This window comes from Lonchura striata, chromosome 5 (assembly GCF_046129695.1).
Source record: "Lonchura striata isolate bLonStr1 chromosome 5, bLonStr1.mat, whole genome shotgun sequence".
In the NCBI taxonomy this organism is placed as follows: Eukaryota; Metazoa; Chordata; class Aves; order Passeriformes; family Estrildidae; genus Lonchura; species Lonchura striata.
Window position 1 is genome coordinate 65,741,294 of NC_134607.1, and position 24,111 is coordinate 65,765,404.

General features: G+C 42.9%; 1 protein-coding gene across 1 annotated transcript in view; it reads right to left on the reverse strand.

The window, feature by feature from the left end:
• Window positions 1-24,111, reverse strand: part of ELAPOR2 (endosome-lysosome associated apoptosis and autophagy regulator family member 2) — a 94,844-nt gene that overhangs the window by 46,145 nt on the left and 24,588 nt on the right. The window lies entirely within an intron of this gene.

The window sequence follows — 24,111 nt, forward strand, 5'->3', positions numbered from 1 at the left end:
CATCAGATGCTGCGCAGCACAAATGCTCGGGCAGGAGGTGGGATTTGCAAAAGCACTTGATAGACAGGAGGCAGATTCCACTAGAATATTTTTCCCAGTCTCTTAGAGCAGGATTGGTGGAAAATTTCTGTCCATCACAGTATCTGATCTACAGCAGCCAAGGAGGCTTCCTCTGTGATCAATAGAGCAAGCCACACCTGAGTACAAGTCATCCCATGATAGGCTGAATGTGTAAGATAGATATAATGATTCCTCCTGCAAGTGCCTTTCCCTCTTTGTCAGCATCAGAGGAATCCCAGGCAAATTAGGGCAGATAAACCTGGTATTGGGATACCTCTGAAAATGTCATCCAGGGTCAGCTCTGAGGAGTACCTCAAGGCAGAATTTTGGCGTGTGGGGAGATCAGTCCTGTGGTTGCTGGGACTGAAATAAGCCCTGGGTAGATTCAGTGAAAAAGAGTAAGAAACTTCCTAGCATTAGCTAGGAAAGAATATTAGCTATTTGTCTTATTAATAGTATTGACTCAGATCCCACATAAAATCTAGAGTCACATTTAATTACATTTTTAGTTTTGTGTGTATAGCTCTGTTTTCAAATTCATAGACCAGAAGTTTATGATTAAAAAAAACCTCAGCAACATCTCATTCTTCAACCAGTTTGGGTGGAGCTGGCAGAAATGGTGAGTAACCTTCTTCCGAGGGAACAGACCCATGTTCAAATGACACACCCTGGCAAGCTCCATAAGATGGTTCCATATGGACAAAGCCACCTCCAGCTCCCTCTGCAGTTAACCAAGGTTATCTATTTTAGATGCCAGTTGCAGAGGGGACAAGGAGATAATACATCCTAGAAACACTTCTTTCTCCCCACTGGCTACAGAGGAAAACGAGCCACTTAACTTGGATGGAGTCGTCTTCATTTCCTCAAGGGAACCCCACCTCCAACACTGCACATCCCTTCCTGGCCCATGAAAGTACCACCAAAAAGCATGGTACCAAGGAAAATTTAGCCACAGGCTCGATGTTTAAGAAGCTTTGGAGCAGCCTGGTGTGGTGATCCATAAAGTCTGGTGGGCTCTTTTCAATTTCTGTGTCTTCTCCAGGCAGCACTGGCCATGAACCAAGGAGGGGAGGCAGCAGCCATGTCTGCAGCCCAAGCACAAGAGCTCTTCAGCTGCTGCTCACTCTCACTACAGCACACCCCACCCAAGGGGCAGCAGAAATCTGCCTCCCTGCCATCACTGCAGACATCAGGCCCTTATTCTGATGCCCTAGGAGATGCTACTCTGTGCACACAGGGATTATTTTAGGGGGAGTCTTCTCCTGCTCCTTTCCTTGCAACTGACATTGTACATGATGGAGCAGAAGAAGGGGGACCAGGTGGACAAGAGTTGATCCATGCTGGCTCTGATGTAGATTAGTTAATTCCTGCAAATATTCTCGCATGGAGAAGACTTCCAATTCTCCTCATTTACTTGCAGAAAAACAAACAATACTGAGTTTAATACTTCTCCTACTGTTACCATAGCTCTCCAGAGATATTCAGATGTTAATAAAGTTCTACCTAAACATCATTAAAGCCTTTGTTATTTTGCATCCAGGTGCAAATAATAATCTGATTTCTCTGGAATTAATATTTTCATGCTGAATAATTATCTCTGTAGTTCAATGAATGGTTTAGAGTCCTAACTCGCAGCACAAAAACTATTTGTCTCAAAAAAACCAAACCCAGAGCAACACAGGAAATATGATATAACACCCTGCCAACTCTACAAATATACTCAATTATAATATGTATTTTCCCCCTTTCATCTCATTATGCAATCTTTCAGGAATACTTTAAAAAAATATTCCCGAATCATCTCAGTATGTAATCTGCCATAAGGCAACCAGAATACACAAGTGTAATAGTCATCTCCTAGTTCATATGACATAAGAAAAAAATGTATCTATTAAATTAAATATGCAAGACTGGAGTGAAGCAAAGAAAAGGATATTGAAGTGCTCAGACTCTGACTTACTTTCAGATTCATCTTCTATTTAATATCAGATTTTAAAAAATTACAGCGAGCAGTTTGGTGTCAACAATCCAGGTTGCTCTCATAGCCTCTTTTCCTCTCAAAGCATGTTTCAGTGACACTGAGCCAGCAATGCAATCCCTCTGCAGCCAAAGCAGGTCCCAAAAGTGGGGCAGCTGTGAGGGACACATGCAGTGAAGAAACATCCCAGCTAATGGCTGGATAACTGTCAACTATCAACAGAGATTTAAAATTCAGGACACTAACAAAAAATATGAAGGATAAAAGGCTTCTGCTCTCCTTCCATATTCAGGCAGATGAGTCAAGTTTCCATCCCTCCACATCCCACTCCTGCTTTAACCAGCCAGGTGAGGTTCCTGGAGAGATGGACCCAACTCATGTCATTCCCTCTGATCATCCCATCCCTGTGTGTAGCTGTGTCCACAGAGGAGCCAAAAGCCTCAAAAAGTTTGTACAGCAAAAAAAGAATTCTGTGGTTTTCCATTACTTTTCCGTGTACTATGATCAGTTCCTTTGTGGAAGAGTGATTGGGGTGGGGTTTTTTATTCGTTTGTTTTCTATCTGAATTTCAACTGAGCTTTCTGTCTGAAAACACCTCTATGGACAGGGCTGTTTGTCTGCTAAGTGACTGTATTGAGGACTCTTCAAATTAACTTTGGCCTTTGATTGCGCACAAATGCATAGCTCCAAAAATCTCTGCCAGCTACAAATGCTACTCTCTTAGAGTCAGAGGATCACAGAATTCCAAAATAGTCTAGGCTGGAACGTTAAAGATCTAGTTCCAACCTTCTTGCAACAAATCTGAAAAAAAAAAATTACCCAGAGAAACTGTAGATTCCTCATCCCTGGAAGTGCTTGAGGCCAGGTTGGATGGGGCTTTGAGAACCTGGGATCATGGAATGTGGGAACCCAGGGCAAGGGGAATATCTCCCTGTCTGCCCAGGGCTGCTCTGACTCCCAAGAAAGCACTGACTTTGACCCTCGTTCATGGAGAAAACTTCCATAGCTTCAAAGTAAAGTAGAAACCACAAAAGTGTCAAATAAATTGTAGTTTAGTATGTCACATGGGTGAGAAATTTAGGTGTTAAGATTTTTAGCATATTGTAGATAGATACAAGATAAAGGGTACAGGGTGTTGTCTTGAGTTTCTTCTTCTTCCTTCTTCTTCTTAGGTTTAAGTGGTATCTTGTAATTAGGTAGAAAAATCTGCATTGTGGGTCTCTAGGAGTCAGTTATTGGGTTAAAAAGGGAAATAATCTAGGTGTCACTTCTTAGTTGGGTAGTTTAGTTTTTTATTAAACTTAAAAGGCCTTGCAACACGAGGTTGTTAGCCATTTTTGTGCTGTTTTCCTGAATGCAAAGTCTGGGTGCAGTGTGCTGAAGTCATGATAAGATAACAATAAAACAAGAACCTGAAGACCGAAAAAGTTCTGTGAGTCTGCTTTTCCTAACAAAGATCTGCTTCAAGAAAGTTTCCCCCCACCAAAGAAGCACTCAAAGAGTTGCCCAACTTAAAACCCACAAACTCACAGTGGAAGATGTCCCTGCCTTGCCACAGGGTTTGGCATGAGATCTTTAAGGTCCCCTCCCAACACAAACCATTCTGTGATTCAATGATTCTATGAAGCAAACACTGAGGGCCCAGCTGTATCCATCTTTTATAACCACAATACATTTGTGCTGCACCACAGGCATGGCAGCAGCTCCCAACTCCAGCTTTAAATTCACCAGCGTGGCTCCTTATGGTGGGTGAATGAAGCAGGAACCTGTGCTTCAGCAGCATGATCCAGCACCTCAAACTGGTTTAACAGCCACAGTGGTGCCCTCAGGCCCCGAAAATTCTCAATCCATCCCTGTGAGCTGGAAGCACATCTGGGCTGCAGCACCCACAGCTTCCATCACACACAATGTTTGCAGGAATGTTTCCTGGAAACTGCCCATTTGTGCTGCCCACCGGGCTCAGAGCTTCTGATCTGCCTCAGGAGTTTGAACTTCCAAAGATAGAAGGCTGACCATGGAACCACCACAGCACCGTGGCACATTTACAACACCTTTGTTCCTCTTGGAAAAATGAGAAATTTTGGGATTTCCACATGGAATAATAGAATGGCTTACATTGAAAGGAACACTAAAAATTGTCTACTTCCAATCCCATGACAGAAAAATTTCTTCACCCACCAGTTCTCTGAAGTGAATTCATGGCAAATCCATTGCCAGATGTTTTCTGTTGCCAGCTACTACTTTGGCTTTGCTTTCAATATTTCTTCCCACTATCATCCACACATACAGTATCTATACATTTGGCCACAGGCCTGTTTTAATTTTAACTGTAATTCTGACTCTGTTTTATTACTTTTCTGCACTTGACCTTCATCTTCCAAATATGTCCCTCCCCTAGTTCAGCTATAATTTCCTATAGCATTTCCTAGTTTATTGATCATAATTCCTAGGGTTTGACAGAACTGGTTTGAATTTCAGACCCAAAGAGGAAGTTTCCATTGGAAAGTGCCTCTCAGGAAAAAAATTAACAACATCCCACATAGAGTTAAACTTAGAAAAAATGCAATTTTCTAAATGGAAAATTGATGCTGTTCCAAGAAACCGCTCAGGATCAATGTGTAGTCCTCAGTATTAAATTTCAAATGAAAGGTTAATAGTAACCTGAAAAATGCTCCCAAAAATAGGCATCTTTTTTGTTTGCTTTACCCTGTGCTGAATTTTGCTTTATTGTTCTTGGAGAATCAGTGAAATCACATCAGCAATACCATGAAAAGCTGTAATGAGAAACTCTCTGACCTAGACATGCTCTCTTTGAAGGACACCCTGCACAAAAAAGAAGCCCTTGTGCATGCACATGACGTCAAAGAGATGGTGCACTGGTCACAGCTCTGCTGGGGGAGGAAAACACGACAGAATTTTCCCAGCACCCTATGCTCAAAACCCATCAATGCAGGATCAATGGTGTGGGCTCAGCACCCTTGCACACATCCTGTGCAAAGCTCCAGCAGACTTCAGCAAGGAGTGTCCCACCCCGTGTCCCCTGCAGCTCCACTACCCTCATCTCACACAATTCTTGTCTTCACTTTAAGTGGTACCAAGTGTCCCTCCTTGCCCAGCTCCCCAGTCCCCAGGCCCAGTGCATGTAATGTGAGATGTTTCCAGATCTCTGCATCTGAGATCTGAGCTAGACATCTCACAGTCCTCCACAAGAGTTGATTGACACGGCATTTTCAGGGCACAGATCCTCTGTCTGAAAGTAAATGCCTATTTCAGGGCATTTCTGAAACTCTACAAGTATTGTTTTCTTTTCCACTGACTAGAGAGCTTTCTTCCAGACAACCCCTGTAGCAATGAGCTTTCTCCATAACAAAGAGCAGCACCCTCTTCAGTGCCCTTCCTATTTTTCTGCACCAATTTCTTGATTCCTGCGTTTCACATAGATGGGAGATGCCTTGCACTCCTTCCACTTAATTAGAACCGAAGAACAAAGAGGGCACAAGGCCTTGCAACCAGTTCCCAATGCACTGAACACTCAGTCTGGGCAGAAAATACTGGATGAAGCCTAGGAGCAAAGAGCATTTACCATACCTGTTATGAAACACAATAGCAAAAGGCTCCTGCAATTTAACAGTTTGCTCTACTCCTGTTGTTTTCCAACACAGACAACACTGAGACAATTAAAAAAAAAAAAAAAAAAAAAAAAAACCAACCCAAAAAAACTCTTCTATGCTACCTGGCAAATATTACTAACCAAAAACTCTCAAGAGGTCTGACACTTACTCCCCTGAACATGGATTTCTTGTTGCAGATACTTTTGCTTAACCCGATTAACTGCACACAATGCTATTAAAAGATCCTGCTTGCCAAAAGGGGCATCCATAATCTTTACAGTCCTCTGTGCTGTCTATATTTACATGTACAGTAGGGATTAGTTGTGTATTTATTAAAAAAACCCTCAGCCCTCCTCACAAATAGAAGCCTCTTTTAAGGAAAGAATGGCTACAGGCAGAGATAAGAAGGGAACCCAACCTCACTGAGCACTGATGCGATTCCTCCCAGACTAATCTCAATGAAAATGAGTCAACATTTTCACTTCCCTGCTACACCAAGAAATGTCACCCCAAAAGACAGCAGATGCAGAGACGTGGCATTCTCCCTGCGTGGCTGTTTCCCATGTCTGGCATCCATTGCACTAGCACACTCAGGGACTATGCTTTCAACACTTTGAGACAACTCCAGAGCTTTCAAGGGCTGCTTATCAGCCACTTCTAATTCGAGCCTTGAAAAAGAGAGGCAAGTTCCCATTTCTTGTTAGGTTTGAGCTTCTAGCCCTTCCTCCTCTTTTACCACGCTCATTATTTGTAATTTTATCCCAAATATCCCTGCTGCCCCTCTGTGCTCCTATCACCCCAGCCCATGAGGAAGCAACAGACCCTTGAGACAGCAGGGCTGTCACATCACTCCTCCAGACCTAATGCCCAGCTCTGCACTCCTCCCCAACATGAGCACATTCCTCTTTAATCTCCTTTGAAATTACTTATTTCAGTGATTTTCAGCTGAAAATTTGAGCCAGGCTTTCAATTATTCCTAAATCCCCAAATTCCTAAAGACATTTATGTGTATTCTGCCACATTTCTCTTTTCTGGACCCCTAATTCATTTGAGGCTGTTTTGGCAGTAAGAATCCCAGCCCTAATGCATTACTTTGAACTTCACAAGGCAGCTGCATATATTCAGACTTTCTCAAAATCAGGCTATTTGCATCTTAAATCTAATTCAAGCACCAGGTTTCAATCACCAGAAGCTGAGGTTGGAACACTGCCAAAGCCATCTGCAAATTAAAGATGAACTGAAGAGGTTTACTGAATGAAAGCCAGAATTCAGCAAAAATATATCATCAATATTTGCAAGGAATCAGAATAAATGACATTTTACTAAGTTTTTATATAACCTATTTAAATCTAAACCAGAATTCTAACCCAAAGGTGTTAAAATAAATGTCCAGTCCTAGGCCAGTGAGCAGAGTGACCTGCAGTGGACAGATGTCTGCAGAATGATGGGTGAAGTTCAGAGAGCCACGAGCAGCTCTGTCAGCAGGAGAAAGACAGGGACAACCCTTAGCAATGTTTACCAACAACAACTGATAAAAAAGTGCTTGGATGAATACAGCGTCCCACTGGAAATGAAGAAGGCATTGAACTCTCACACAAACCAGGCCAAAGGACTTCCTTTGCTCTTGGTGAACCTGCTGCAGCATGGGATGATGAGCACCAGAGAGATAATCAGGAGGTGGTTCCAGCATATCCCAGATGTTCAGAGCAGGACACAGGGACTGCATCCGTTTGTCCCTCCACAGCTGCAGAGTTTGGATAGACTCCTTTCCACACAAGTGCCTGAGGTTAGGTGGGGCAAGCCCTTGCTGATCCTTCCTGCTGCACCAGCTGTCACCTGCTGGGCCGCCATGGACACTTTGAATGTGTTGGTGCAGCCTCTGAACAGCTTCCAGCCCACCTCCAGAGCTTCCCAGAGATGCTGGACATAAAAATCATGTGTATTACTACATCAGGGTTTAAAATTAAGAGATTGCAGAGTTAGAAGGGCGTTTCAGAAACCATTTAGTCCATGTTCCTGCCCCCCACACCTAAACCATTCCTGACAGAAGTTTGCCTAACCTTTTAGCAACCTCCCAGTGATGGATATTGCACAGCTCTGCAGGGTGAAGCTCGTAGTTATTGGCTCGATAAAACGATGCTAATGTACTCAGACCATTCATCAGGCAGCTAATGAAGCAGATATCATCAGCCAGGGAGCTGAGCAGAAGAGCTCGGAGAAATATCTAGGGGTGAAGGGTTTATTTGTTGAAAAGTGCGGCCCAAAAGGTACCATTTCAGCATATAAAGAGATTCAGAGAGCATGGCTGGCCTCAAGGGCTGGCTGCATCCCTCCAAGAAATCACATTTACTCTGCTGCACATTTATATATGTTTATTACATGATTTGTTGAAGATAGTTTCTTAAGGACAGTGCATTCCCATGTAACACAACATCAGCTGCAAAAAACTGCAGGGCTGTGCTCTGAACAGTTCTTCTCTTGGCTGTCAGGCACCCTGCCTCTGGATGGAATCAGTGCAGAATTCTCCAGCCTCACAGGACACCAGCCAGGTCAGAGGCTGTCATCTTCCAACAGAGATGGTACTTTCTCACTCTGACACCTCTTCAGCCTTTGCCAAATCCCTTTAAGCAGCAGTCTAGTAGTGGCTAGGGGAGTTTTTATTGTCATTACCTTATTTTTCTTTTCAGCGACCATTTTCAGCCTGAAGAGGTCAGGTCAGCAGCAGCCCTTTGACTATGAGAAATTTATTTTTCTTTTAAATAAAACTTCACAAAAAAGCTATGTGCAGCCCAACCCTAGCCATCTTTGAAAGTGTCTGGGATTATTTATTTTTGCAACCTGCAGAAACAAGTAGCCTCTAGTAAAACACTGTCTGTTTCATCCAGGGCCTTATCTGTTGCCCAGTTGAGTCAATAAAAGATATCCATTCACTTCAAAGGACAGCAGGATGAGCCACAGTTAACCAGCTCATGAACTCATCACCCTGATGTTGTTTCAATAACAGGTAATGGTCATTGTCATCCTTCCAAGTGAAGCTCTAGAGAAGGCAAAAACTTTTCTCCCTTCTAAAATAAGCCCATTGAATTTCCTGGAAGGAGATATCAGAGAATTCTACGGGATGGCACAAAATGGCCCTCGAAAAGATTATTTTCAGCCAGACAAACTGCATTTACCACCCAGTGATGGCTTAATAAGCTAATAAGAAGTGTTGAGCAGTTTGCCTGTCCCAAACCACATTTTTCTTTTCCCTTGTGTCAGCACTACATCTAAAAAGAACCTGATCCATCATAAAGTCAGTTTTTCTCCTTTTTCAGCAGAACAGCTCCCTGCACACTGTGTCAGCACTGCTGTGGACACAGGAAGGAGAGGTAATGGGTGGCCAAGGCAGAAAGATGGAGAGAAAAGCATTTCAATCAGGAACAGGAGTGACCTATTGCTCATACAGACTTAGACTGGATTAAAATGATGGCAAAAGTACTCCTTAATCCTGGTGTCTTCTTTTCCAGCTTCCACAGCTTTATTATTCAAGGGTTTGGGTCTCTCAGGCACCACAGAACATTTTAATGAATATGGAAATTAACACAGTCTCTAGGGATACACATCTCCAAAGCCACTCAATAGAATTTCCAAATGCATATTCTGGTTCTTAGCAACAAAGCCTTACAAATCTTCATCAAAGAAAGACTTTTTAATGCCAGTCAGACCATAGAAAATTGAAAGTTAAGAGAATAAGCTTTGTGCTTTATCTGCATCTTTGGTGAAATGCTGGTTCCTTTTTCAAAACCTCCTATCCCCACTTTACAAAAAACAACTTGCAGGAAAGCCATCAAGAAGAAATGTAGACATGATGATACATGTTTGCATTGTATCTTAAGACCTAAAATATTTTTTTCCTGAAGGAGAAAGGAGGAGTTAAACCTCCCACCCTGTTCCCCATAGCTTGACTTGGGTGATTTGGAGACAGGGGAGTGAGGGCTGTAACACATCTCAGATAAAGCATGAGATGGATGTAGCAAATGGCACCTTGTAAAAATGGCAGGAGACATGAAATCCTTTGGCAAACATGGTTGGGTCTTCTTTACAATGCACAGGAAGGTTATCATGGGCATAGGTGTAGTCCTACTTCATCAGCTGCTGGCTTGCTTGAGGAGTCTCAGAGAAGGGTTCACTTACCTGCCTTTCAAGTATAATCTCACTTGGAACACCTGGAGATGATACATTTCTCCACAAATTATTTTGGGAACCTGACCTCTTTATATTGTCTTATCTGAGGCTAAATACTGAGACAGGTCAGGAGTGGAATCCAGAAGCTAAGTCCTTAAACATATATTAACTGCCTTATCCACTGGCAAAGAGCAAAACCACAAAATAGATTTGAATTTACTAATGCAATCCCACAGTATTTTGCCCACTGTCTGCATGGCTTCTGGGAAATGGAAAGCTTGGAGCACTTTTTTTCTTTACATTTAAGACTCTGTAATAGGCCAGTCACAAGTGCAATAAAGAGGATATTTCTGCCAGGAGATAGCTTGTAAAAACAGCAGGCTAATAACATGTTCTCTAACTCAGACAGGTCATTATACATAAAAAAGCCACCAAAAGCACCTACTAGAAAGAGGGAATAAGATGTGAAATAGTATGGCACAGAAAGCAGCAGAAGTTTCCCACTCAAGTTTCCTACTATCATATCCCTGTCATCATCTGTCACTTGAAGTCCCATCCCAAGGCTGAAGGGATACTCCCTGCAAGCATTTGCTTTTGTCTTCCACTGCTCAGGATTATGGAAAACAGTGCTGGTTAATATCTTTCGAGTGTGCTTGGTTTAGAATAGGATGCCAGTCAAACAAGAGCAGTTCAAGCATCAGGAAAAACATTTCATCTCAGCTCTCAGGTGGGACCAGCTGCCAGGACTGGATTGAGGAGTTCCACCTTATCAGAAAACTTTTTATAACATCCATACCTGTATGTCCTAAAATACCAGCAAACTTTTTAGCTGAAAGTTAAAAAGTTAACTGTCTCAAGGGCAACACAACTTCCTCAGGTCACAAATAAATTTGAATGATGGTATAAAACTGTCTGGCTTGTTTCCAACAGAGAGGATAGAAGAGAAATGAGAAAGACATGTCCAATATCCAGCGATTCCACTGGGAGGAAAATCTGCTAGACGTGATCAATTAATTCACTGTAATGAAGAGCACTGTAACCTGCTATCAATCATTTTTGCCCTGTGCTTTGTATCACATGGATTTCTAATATATGCACATGCCAGGGGACCTGGAATATTACTCAGCGTGTCTTTCAACTGGCTTCTTTAACTGTAAATCATATGATTATTTGTTAACAAGACGGGGATGTGTTAACGATCTGATGACATTTCATTTATGACTCTTGTCTAGGTAAAGCCTCCAAGGTGCACTAAATACAAGCAAATAAAGAAATCAGCCACCTATAAGGAGTGTGTGGGCACGTACACACCTGCTTGTGCATTTCTGTATGCACACATAGCAACTCACACAAGGATAATTCTGTCATCACTTAACCCACAAGCTCCATCTCCCCTTGGCTGATAAAATTTGGTACAGCTCTGCTGCCTGCAGAGCCACACTGATTTACACCCACGGAGACTCTAGCTTCTTGTTTATCTTTTAACAGAATGACAAAAGGTTGTTAAAGTAACACAAAGGTTTGGGGGAAGTTTGGGGTATCTGACCATTGCTCCATGAGATCCCCTGATGGTGCAGCCACAAACAAAACATCTTGTCTCTGCTCTCGAACCCTTCCAGCAATGACAGCTAATTAGGTGCTGCAGAATTAACTTTCATCTTCCACCTGTGTGCTGGTGGTGAGTAATTGCATTCACAGAATTAATCAGTTTGCAATTCCAACTACACCAGTAAATCCCACACCATGTTCAAGCATGAGAAGATGCCATAAGGATGGGATTGACCTCACCAGGACAGTGATAGCAAGGATGACAGAGCAAGGGCTTGATGTCTTTCCCCACATTTGAACCAAAAACTGCTCTGAAAAAGAGCTCCTTTCATGACACATCTTGCTGCAGGTAGAGCACTGGGCACAAATGCTGCTCCCTTCCAGGGTCCACCACTGCTCCTCAGGGTCTGTGGCATGGGCACATCAAGGCAATACCCACAGTGCTCTGAAGGAAGATTGTAGGTAACTTCTGCCTGCTCTGCTTGCTAACACCCATTGAAATCTCGTGCCTTAAACCATGTCTGGATTTCCTCAAGGGATTCAAAAAACCTAGTTATTTTATCCCTCCCTCCCCAGATGCTTTTAGTTGTGTTACATATCACTGAAGTGCTGGTGCTCTGGGAGGAATATTAACATCAAATATAAATATAGGCATTGCAACCAAAGCCATCTGTTCCTTTCTGTTGATTACAAATCTATTCTCTTCACCCAGAGCTACTCCAGCCTCGTGATCTCCTCTGCAGCCTCTGTCTCTGCAGCACCCCAACAAACATGCAAATACACAAGCTCCACTCTAATTAACCTCTACACATGTTCAGACCAGCCACAAAGGATTGTCAGAAACAAGGAAACAAGGATCTAGAGCTGGATGGAAAGCATCCCCATGGATATTGAGAGGGAAACACATCATAGGGGCAATGCAGTTGCCCATTTGTAGCACCATGTGGGCTTCAGTGCTTCACCTCAGCTGCTGGAGACAAACCTGTGGCTCTGGTAAGATAAAAATCACACTTCAGGAAAAGCACATACTGCTCTGAATCAGAGCTGTTGCCAGCAGACCACCCTAACCTGGCCTGAGACAAGAGCAGGTCTTTGAAGTGCAGATACAGATGTCCCAGAAATACAGGAGGAACCATACATAACTTGGGATAAAGCATGAAGGCATTCACACCCACATGACAAACCAGAAACAACCAAAGGTTCTTCCTTTTCCTTTAAGGACTGTGACCTAAAGCTCCACCTAAAACAGCTGCAGTAATATTTCCCCACAAGCTCCACGTAATCTCTTTCTCCCCTTTAATTATTTCTATTTCCTATTTCTGTGCATAACTCCCATAGGAAAAGGTCACAAAAGATTTGAATGGAAATACCCTTCAGCAAGCGGAGCAGGAAACACAATTTACAACCCTTTTCCTGGGGCAATGACAACCCTCTTCCCTCTCTCGTGACATCAGAGATTCCAATGAGAATTTTCCTGGTGTCCTTGCCAAGCCAGCTCAGCCTGATCCTTCAGCAAGGAGCAGATGCCAGAGTCCCCTCCTGTCCCAGTTCCCTTGGCCAGCCCTCAGCACGGCTGCGTGGGGCAGTCAAGCTGCTTGGAGCTGCCCCAGGCAGGAACAATAGCTCAGGAAAGCTCTTTGCTCCCTCAATTCCTTTTCAGGTAACGTGGAGAAATGGAGCCAAAACCCAGCAAACAGAAGTTTAATCAATTGAGGCTCAAAATAGAAACAAGACCGTGCTGACCGTCACGAGAGAGCACAGAAAGGGCTGCCTGGGCTTGAGAGCACACAGGGCTGAAAGAGGTGTCACGTTGGCTCCTGGGGCTGCAGGATTTGTACATAAATCCCTCTGAGTCTGTGGGAATCCAGGGCTTCCCTCTGGCTGCCCTGGAAGGTCTGGGACTCTGGCAGGGGTCAGAAACCCCCCTGGACAGAGCCCCCAGAGACACTGTCTGTGATCTCTGTCCATGGAAAAGAGTTTTCAATCTTACAGGATGAATTACCAGCTCTCAGTGTTTGATATAAGTAATAATTAACTGTGGCACAGGTGCAAAAGTGAAATTTTAGGATTCTAGATTAGAGGTCCGAAGGGGACAAGATGGAGGAAATTGGGTGTGCCTTGTCCTTTTTCTCCTTCTTCATGCCCTCCATGTCTCACTGTGGTGTTGGCATTTTTCTGTTGGTTCAGGCTGGGGACACACTGTCCAACGTAGGTGACAGATATTGGCACGTTATTGTAAATGCAGCCCAGGGAGTTTCTGGTATTTAATGTTTGTAACATCCCACTGAGGGCAGAGCCCCACACGCTGCCCTGCAGGACAGAGCTGGGCAGGGCAGCAGAACATGTTAGAGATAAACAGAATAAACAACCTTGAAACCAGCACAGACCAATTATGGCTTCTGCTTTGGCAGCGGGGCTGACAGACAGAGACTTTCTACAATTTTGGGATCATCAATAGCTCAGATTCTGACATGAGTTTATCAGCAGTTTCATTGCATAAGGAAGTAAATAATCAGGGATTTACAGAACAGAAGGCTCAGGCTTGCTGCACTGCTCCAAGACAGATCCACAGTCAGGCTCCACATCCCTGCCGTGCAGCGGGGAGGGAGCTGCATGCCCTAACATCAAAATCTACGAGAATCAACTAAAAGCACAAAAGCAAAATTCAAGGCAAATCTTAAATTGTAAGAATAGAACAAACCTTTGCCTCTCCCCAAAGCTGGAACATCACCTGAGGCCAGCATATGAGGGAAGACTACTCCCTGCTCAAGTCAGTCTCCATTAAGCAAAAGTTTTCTCAGCATGCTGCAAGTTCAGCACACAAGCTCCAAATCAGCTTCACTAGGCTTGCTCCAAATTCATGTTCAAAGCAGAATCTGTCTGCAGGGGTTCATTTTCCTACCCTAACTGGAAAATTTGAAATTCTGAGGTAGTGGTGACACCCAGTGAAATGGGTGAGAACAACCCTGATGTCCACATCCACTCTGTAGTGCTCTTCTCAGCTCCAGACCTAAGATCTCAAAACAAAGTCTATAAAAAAATCCAACAATTCAGTGTTTAACTTACATCTGCTTCCTTATGACACAGAACATTGAAGCACAGCTTGGGCACCCTGGTGACTTTATCCTCAGAGCATCTTTCCAACACAGAACCACTAAATTGTTTGGATTGGATATGACCTTAAAAATCATCTACTTCCAACCTCCCTGCCCATAGGCAGGGATGCCACACACTAGACCAAGGTGCTCAAAGCCCCATCCCATCTGGCTTTGAGCACTTCAAACACTTGAAAACAAGTGTTCTTATCCCAAATGTAATTCTGCCCAGGAGCTAAAAGCCAGAACCTTTAGGTCTTTATTTGTAAAAGGTACAAAATATTTTTGCTCTTATCCAGGCACTTGTTACGACAGCATCTGGGCTCTTCACCAGCTTGGAATCATGTCCTAAGTGCTGTGGCAAGTGGCACACAAGAAGATCAAATGCAGCTCTCCTGAAGGTCAAAAGACTGGATCAAACTCTTTGTTAAGAGCTTTCTACATCTGTAGTGTTGATCCTGCCTGAGGGACTGCTGGAAGGGAGCTGCTTTCACTGTGGGAGGAAATCTTACAGCAGCCCTCACCATGGCAAGTCCAAACAGCACTTCTGCAAAAAGCCATAAAATAGGAACATTTAGCCCCACTTTTATAATTCTGCAAAGCTTTCTTGATAATCCATCTGTTTTCTTGCCAAGGAAAGCTCATCACAAAGTCAGGGGCACAGGGTTCTACAGCCAATTAGGCAGGTAGTGCCTTAGTGCCTTCACTGAGCAAACAGGCTTCCCCTCTGCTGGCAGCCACCAGCACCATCCATCTTTCCATCTTGTGTCAGCCAGCCCCACAGAGCCAGCACAAGGTTAATGTAGTCAAGGTGCAAAAAAAAAAAAAAAAAGAAAAGAAAGAAGAATAACATACTGAAAAGCAATGTGCATATAAAGCAGCTAATTTCCCAATACTGTGAACTCTGCATTTCTCAGGATACCACTGGCACAGGTTCCCACAGCCTCCTCCACCACTGACCACAGTGTATTTTGTAAGCTCTGAAGCTGTAAGCAAGGTTCAACATTGAAGGAAGAGCAGCAGAAATTAAGAAATGTTATATGGGTGTGACATGCTTATATCTTGAAGTGGCAGCCAAGCATATTTTTAATTGGCTTTGAAAATCAGAATTAAGCACAGCCATAGCATAATTACATCTCCATTTTTCTCCACAAACTGTACCTATTTCAACAGTATCAAATCTACCCTGAGCTGGGAGTCTGGAAGTTTGCTGTCCTCATTTAAAAGAGTGTAAATGTCTCTTCTGACTGTCCAAGGAGAAAGGTGGGGCCTCCAGAGGATGGCACATGTCATCTCAGAGGAGTCCTGCCACTGAGAGACTTTAAACTGAAACCACTCAGGATGTCAAAGTCACTTGCTCTGAAGGCTGGCAGGAAGGAGGGGACGAGGGAGAAGAGTTTGACTTTTGGGGTTTGCTCAGTTGAAAACCAAGGGATATTTCACTCTGAAATACCCATGCAACAAGAGATAGTCTGCTTTCCAGCTAAAAATCCACTTGTCAAAATGCATTAGAAAAAAATCCCTTCAATGTGGGAGACTGCAAATCCCACCCAGAATAACATTTGCTTCTAAGGAAAAAAAAAAAAAAAAAAAAAAGGAAATAAAAAGGCACAAAACCAGCCCAGTGGACATTTTCCCTCAATTGAAATAATGCATAAATCAGATTTTTTCAAACCTCAGAATACAACTACAGCACAACCCACAGAACCCAGCCAAAGCTTTATCACATCAGATGGAGACACACTAATTAATTGTAACACCCAGTGCAGAGATAACCCCAATCAATGTGAATTAAGGGTCTCCTGCAGCACTCAGGGAGACCCTAGGTATAAAGCAGCCCTGACAAAGCCACTCCATGCCTTCCCAACATACTGCCTATCTCCCTGCAATGTCCTATCATATTTATTCCCAACCTGTCACACACCAAACAACTGGATGCCTAATGCCATAATTCAGTGTTCGTAATGAAACATCGTAATTGTCTGCTCATCTCAGCTACAGCAAATCAATATACAGCTATGCACCACCAGGCACAGAGACAGAGAAATAATTATGAATCTTCCACCACTGGCTGAGTATTTCACACACACACAGACAGGCACAGAACCAAAGGCAGCAAGTCTCAGTTACAGCCTTTCTACCCACCTGGCACCTCCAGCAGCACTGGAAATCCAGCACAAGAGATGGCAAAGTCAGCGAGGCATTCTGGGGGTTTCCTGAAGAAAATAACCTGGGGGGTTCTGCAGGAAACCCCCAGTGAAGAATCCTGGGGATTCCCTGCAGAAGTATTACCTATACATCCATAAAATCCATAAAGAGAAGGAAGTAACTGCTTAACCAAATTCCCAGCGAGCAACGCCAGACTCCCAAACTCACAACTGCCTCCATGTCAGTCTCTTGTGAAGATCTGTGGCCCTGTTAAGCTGTTTTGCTTCTGTAGTCTTTTACCTCCAGCCTCTACAAAAGCTTTCCAATTTAAAGGCTGAAAAATATTTTTATAAGTACATAAACACAAGTGGTAAGCAAAAAGTCACATGTTGGCAGGTTATCTCAGCAGGAGTGGGGTCACCTCTCTTTCCAAAGAAGTCATTCCCTTTTCGGTGAGAGATGCCCAAGTGAAGCAAACTGCTACAGCCAAGTTTCACATCCCAGGAAAACTGTTCTCTCTGATGGAAAAACCCTGAGAAGCAGTGAGCCACAGCTGCTCTGTCAGGAGCCATTACAACGAAGGATTACCAGCACAGGCCATCTGCCTGAGCTTGGAGGTTTGCTTTGGTTTTTGTTTTTTTTTTTTGGAGTTTTTTTTTTTTTTTGCTTTGGTTGTTTTTTGTTGGGTTTTTTTTTTGGTTTTTTGTGGGTTTTGTTTTGTTTTGTTGTTTTTTTTTTTTACTGCAGTAAATCAGGACAAAATTAAACCCAGGAGTGGCTGACCCCCTTGGGGCTGAGTTGCCCCTGGAGCACCACTATCACCACTCCACCATCCAAGGATATTAAAATAAAAAACAGCCCTGAACAATGATTCAGCACGATATGAGCTGATTGGCCAGTGTTTCTTTGTTAAAAACACAGTGCCAAACTGAAAGGGGGACTAAATCAATAGGCACAATTCAGGCTACATTAATTCCAAATCCCTTTCACTGTGCAAATACATTACAGTGATTCACTGAGACAGCCTCAAAGAAGCAAAAGCCTCTGTGTTATTACACAGCAAAATGTAAAGTGCTTGGGAGTCATGTGGGCAGACAAATGATGGCATTAGGGATTTAATTGGCCATTATGGATAAAAATGCAAATGAGGAGGGGCAGGGCTGTCAGCAAGCAGCAGAAGCCAGGCCAGAGGAGGAGCTCTGAGATGTTTTGCCCATGCTGGGAGAGCAGCACAGATGCTTGCTGGGTGTGAAAGCCGTGGTCAGGAAGCAGAAGCACAGAATCACAGAGGGATGCAGGGGTCATGTCCTCCTTGGGGAGACCAAAGGGCACAGGTGAGTGATGGGTGCCCTGTAGAGTGAAGGTGTAATCCCAGGATTATCTTTGCATTAAAGCCAGGAAGCACTTTAAGGTACCTGGTGACAGGGCAAATCACAGAGATGCAACCAAAAGCAACCCTCTGCCAGTGCAAGAGAGAGGGAGATGTCCTCATCCCACTCACAGAGGACAGAGAAAATCCTGTTCATTGCCTGAGGCCAGCTACAAATGCACACTGGAGGATAATGATGCACATCCTGATGCCTTTTCCTTCCCACCATTCACTACAGCTGTGCAACTGTGAAACCCAGCACACTGCAGACACACAGACAACTCCCATCCTCATTTTCTGCTGCCCAGAAGCAATTTATAACACCAGTGGTTGGTCCTGCCTGCAGCCCCTCAGCTCCCAGGAGCTGCACACCAGCTCTCACTGCAAGTGATCCCAAACAGACAAACACTCTGAAGAGCCAGGATCTAAATTTTGTAGACAGAAGCGAGTGTAACTGGATCATTAAACACCATGCTTACATCCTGCACAGAGAATAATTCTCAGTATTTTGGAACAATAATGATGTAGCTGACCACCAGCTGTTTGCACAGGGCCATTGCACTTACACAGAGCAGCTTTTAAAGAAGGAAAAATGGTGCAGATGATGCTACCAGGCACATAATCAAGTTCTAATTACCTTTTTCTTCTACAACCACATGCTACCCAAACCATACACTGCATCATGTTAGATAATGGTAGACAGAAGTGGGAAAGCAGCTTTTTAGAGTCTTTTTTTGCCTGTGGGAAACTCTTTGCCAGACAAGGTCCCACCTCTTGGTTAGTGGTGAAAAATCTGCAGCCTACAAGGCACAGCTGACCATTCAGGTGATTTAGGATATTTCCCATCACAGATACTTCACCCACCTGAGTCCTGGGCAGTAACAGAGCTCCTACAGTGGTAAATCATCTGGAGATACCCCATGGAGGGCAGAATATGAACTAGCAGCTAAACACCTAAATCTCTGTTGCTCATTAGCAGCAAACAGAGAGCACCTTGCTTAGGAAAGCCAAGCTAAACTGATTTTCCCTGCCTGGGGAAAGTGACCTGCAGGGCTGCCTGCAGAGCTGAAAGGGAAGATGTGCCCATGGGGCTGCATTGGGCTCACAGAGGACTGCAGGACCCTGAGGCTCTCTGGGACAGCTGGAGTGTCTGCAGTGTAATCACCTGTGTCTGGAGATCAGGGATTTAGTACAACCCTAGCTGGGTGGCTTGGGGAGGAAAATTTCTAGTATAATTTAGTAGTCGTAATAGCACAAAGGTTTTCCAGGACTGGCATGCAAGTAAAGTTTGTCTTTTTACCTAAGAGGATCTCATACAGAATCCTTTTCTTTTAAAATCATCTCATTATTCCATATTGCAGTTATTGCAGTTCACAGATCCATTCACTTTCATCCTGAGGGGGAAAAAAATGTGCTCTTTTATGATCACATTCAGTCACAGGCTCCCCCTAAAGTCCCAAAGAACCAGAGTGAGTTCATGGAAGTTAATCTGAGCCCAAACAGCTAAAAAACTATTTTTCATGAGCAGAATTTAGGAAAGGAAGAAATGGAGGCACAGATTTAGAGGCATCTCAAACCCTACTAAAAATCACACAATACACAATAATTCTTAACCCTTGGAGCTCAGGTTGGGGTGCTGCTGCAGGAAGATTGGGCAGGGGAATCTCTGCTTCCTGTCTTAGAGAAAGAAAAAAAAATCCAGCAATTAAACAATTTACTTGTCCAAAGTTAAGGCAGAGATTAAAGAGATTATTACATAATCAGAGATCATGATATATGAGGAAAATGTTTAAGAGCCCAGCTTTGGTGGTCTCTTCCTTAGGTGAATAATGTGTTTTCCTTAGCAAAGGCCATGAGTTTCTGAAGAAAACTCTCCTGGATTTACACCAAGCTTTCATGAATACCCACACATGTGAGGGAGAAAAGGCTTGTTTTAGAAAGGATTAACTCCTCAGGCCAAACAAGCTTTAACACATGACTAAGGACTCTCTGAAGATTTATGTAGCCAGGAAAAGGGAAATAATAAAATTTAAAAAAAATGAACTGGCTTTTGCAGGTCAATAAGCAGTACAGCTGAATTAGATCTGCCTAATGCTTGGTTAAGATCTGTAGCCTCAGGCAATCATTCTCTATTAAACAGATTATATTCAGCACAAACACAGAACATTTGTAAGCTTAAAGCTAAGAGGCTACACATGAAAAGACAAAAAATAAATTGTTCTGGGAATAGGAGCAGGAGGAAATCTAGAGGTAAAAAAAACCTGTTTTTAAACTTAGGAAAGGAGGTGATTAGTGTTTACCAGAGAAATTATCACCCCCACAAAGAACATTTTACCATTAATATATCCAGCATGTACAGATCCCCTCCTGCCCCCCACTGAAGCAGGGAATGCAATGGTGGCAGGGCTCTGGAAGATGCTCCCCCAGGGCCTCAGGATCCCCCAAAGGTCCTGCTGCTGCCAAAATGCTCCAGGCCACAGCAGGGCAAATTTCTCATCCAGGAGAGGCTCTGGCTCAGTAAGATCAGCACTTATGGACAGGAACTGGCTGGGAATTTCTGGTTGAAAAATTGTTCTTTGCAAAAGCATCCATTTCCTGAGAAATTTTGAGGGAAGTGACCACATTATTGTAAACTTTTCAAACTGGACCATTTAAAAAAATCTTTATTCTCACTAGTCTATATTCTCACTAGTCATTTTATATGACAATCCACTTTTTCACTCAAATGGTGCAAAACACTTTAGCCTCCAAGGAGACAAACTCTTAACATCTAGCCTTGTCTTTTTCAGATCTCTTTTTCATTTTTTTGTTTTAAAAATGAAGCTTGACTTCTATATTGAATGGGAATGTGCTTGTTCTGAGTCTTGCTGAGCAGAGAAACAGCTGCTTCCAGAGAAGTTCAGCTTTTAACTGACTCAGAAAAGGGCCACCATCCAAATCCACCAAATCAGTAACTATCTTTCAACTAGTTTCAAGCAGGAAAACAAAAAAAGTCTTACTCAGGACCAAACCACACAATACCCCAAACTGTCTTCCACAGTATAATAAAGCTGAAGCTTTTAAAGAATGAAGCCCTGAAAAGGCACCTAAGATTTGATCCACAAAATCCTCCTGCACTGGGGATTTGGTACTCCCATCAATTGGTAAGAAAAAAATGTAATATGATGTCTCAGCAGAAATACTTTATGATAAAATATGTGTTATTTGTTTCTGAAGTGGCTGGAAGAGTCCTCTGCTTTGCTGGAGAAACAGCTCACACATTTGTTTTTTGTGTCTGACTGCATTTGCCACATTTCTGGAGCTCCAAGTAAGCCAAACTGAGCAGAGCAAAGCTGACAGCAGGACCTTCACTCCGTGAACCAGCAAATCTAGTGTGGATAAAGAAATTAAATGAGAGAAGGAAAAATCTCCTTTAAAAGGAAAATTCTCCACACAGAAAAAAAAACTATTTTAAAAGAGACCACTGAGACACACCTGTCCACACCTCACCCCAGAAGAAATCCCTCTGGAGCAGGAACAAGCTCCAAGGGGAATCCCACATCTGAACCAAGAGAAGGAGGGAAAGCTCCACTGCCATTCACCATTTCTGAAATGAAAAGGTGAATGGTGAAAAGGTTTAAGAACAACGTGGCCTTCACTGGTGTCACATATTTTTGTGTTATCCAGATTATAAAAATCTTCAGGTCTATCACCCAGCCTCACTCCTTCAGCCATGTGTGTTTTTAGCATGACTAGACATCAAGGACAGACTGAGGATGATGATGACTTATACATCCTTATATCTTTAATGTATTTTAGTCTTAGAGCATCCTATGACACTGTTGCCAAGCCAGCTATAAAAAGAGCAGCTCTATGTTGGCATTGTGAAGAAGCTGAAACACAGCAGCAAGAGCACAGGCTCTAAGTGAGAAATGGATGGGAGGGAAGGACACAGAGCACAGAGAAACCCCTGAATTCAGAGGGAAAACTTCCCCTGCCTTCAGCACACTTTGCATCCATCCTCCTTCAGGAGATTTGCATTTCAGACTTTTTTAAAATAAAAACCCAACAATATTTACTTCAGAGCTAAAAATTGTCCTGGAGTTCAGCTGAGGAGAGAAGCTTTCTCATTTCTTATCGACTTCAAGGACAACTTCAATGCTTTTTAGGATTGCCACATTGCAATTTGCAAATATCTATGAATTTCCAGACTCCTACGCCAATTTGGCTTCACTGGAGGTTTCTTATCAGTTTCCTGTTAGTAGTAAGAGTTTCCTTCCTTGAATTTCCTTAATATGATCTCTTTTTAACTCCAAAGCATGATTCAATATCCAAATCATAATGCCTTTCCTTCAGCTTGACATGAATAAAGTTTTTATCATTTTCCCTCTAACTTGTAAAAGTTAGAGGGGAAATTATAAATTCAATACAATTCTGAACTTGTAGCATGTCAGACAAGAGATTTTATTTAGACTGTTGAGAAGTGTTCTCTAAACCAAGAGTCATTTTTTTTATTGAAATCAAGGGTACCTATATATAGCACATTTGTGTATTAAAAAAAAATAAAGTCAGTGCTCTGTGAATGCAATGCTTCAAGAAAGCAATGAGAGATTCCAATGCATTTCATACTTTCAATATAAATGTAAATGTTTCACCCCACATCTAGAAGCCACTTTTCATTTAAATCTTTGGTATTATTACCAAGTTATCCTTCAGCATAACAGACCTGGTTGCCAACAATTGTCATTATCTTTGCTGCCTATGTTCTCTTTCTTTAAACAAACAATTTGCTCTATTTTAATAACTCCTATTTACACTAAAATGACCCCTCGTGCATTTACATCCAGTTTCACAGAACTGAATTTCTGCCCCAGAGAGTAAGCTGTGAAAAATGAAAATCACAAAGATTTCTACAACTCTCTTGATTAAAAGAAATTTCTTTGGTCCAAAGTCACCCTGTTATATCTTTACTGAAGTTACAACTTCCCCCAGTGCTTTTTTCTTAGAACATGCATTCTTCAAAGGAAACTACTGAGACAAACTCAGTATCAAAATGTAATTTCATTTGCACCATTGAAGCCAATGGAGTTTCTTTACAGCTTAATCCAATAGCATATTTCAAAGAAAAGAGGGAAAAGGAAAAGCACCAAAGGCTTATAAGTAGCAGAAACCTTCCCCAGCTTCCTTCAGGATTGATTCTCAAGGTTAATTGGTCTTTTATGTACGGATGACTTGCACGAGCTGGCTCTTTATATCTGTTATTTCAGTTCATAAAACCATTTCTAAACCTGCCTGTGCTATAGTAGGGGAAGAAGCACAAGCCTAGTAGGGAAAGGACATAAATTAAAGGATTATAAGGAGAAGGAAGAAATAAAACTAAAATGGAGGCAGTAGGCAAGGTCATTGCTGCCAAATAGGAAGTAGGGGGCTGTTTTAGCTGCAAGGGATACATTAGAAAGAAATATATCAGCTATCATGTTATACATTCACAGAGTAAACCAGGTAAATGGTAAACATGCAGATAACATTGCATCATGGTCAGCTGAAGTCAATAGAACATCCCACATCCAGGGCTGTTTTCATCTTACAATAATGAACATTAAGCTGGTTCATTTTCCAGCAGGATATTTGTTCCTTTTTTTCAGCTTTTTCTCAGCTGGGTTTTTTTTTCAGCTGTTTCTGGACAGTGGACAAAGGCAGCAGGTAGAACACAGTCTCATCAGCTAAAAACACAACATCCTCACAGGAACCAGGCTGCATTTTCCTGATTAATTTAATGATCCTGAAACCCAAACAGCACCTGTAATTGGCCCTCAGTCTCCACTGTGGTGAGAGGCAGGTTCATTAAAGTCCCTCTGGCTTCAGGCAGTGCTGGGAGCTGGAAGTCAGGAGGGGACAAAGTCAGGAGGGGACAAAACTTCCAGCCCTCAAGCAGATTTAGCAACATGGGGTGCCACCAGAGCTGTTCCTAAATGGATGCACACCTCATTCCAGCCAGGCCAGGCTGCAGGCTCCCAGATCCACCACGGCTCACAGGGGTGCTCGGAGAAGTGCAGAAGCTGTGTCAAGATTGTTTTGGTAATCATCTTACCTGCCTTTGCAAGGGTTCTTAAAGCCAGCAGTTCCATCAGTGCTGTCACTCAGGATACCTGTATTTGA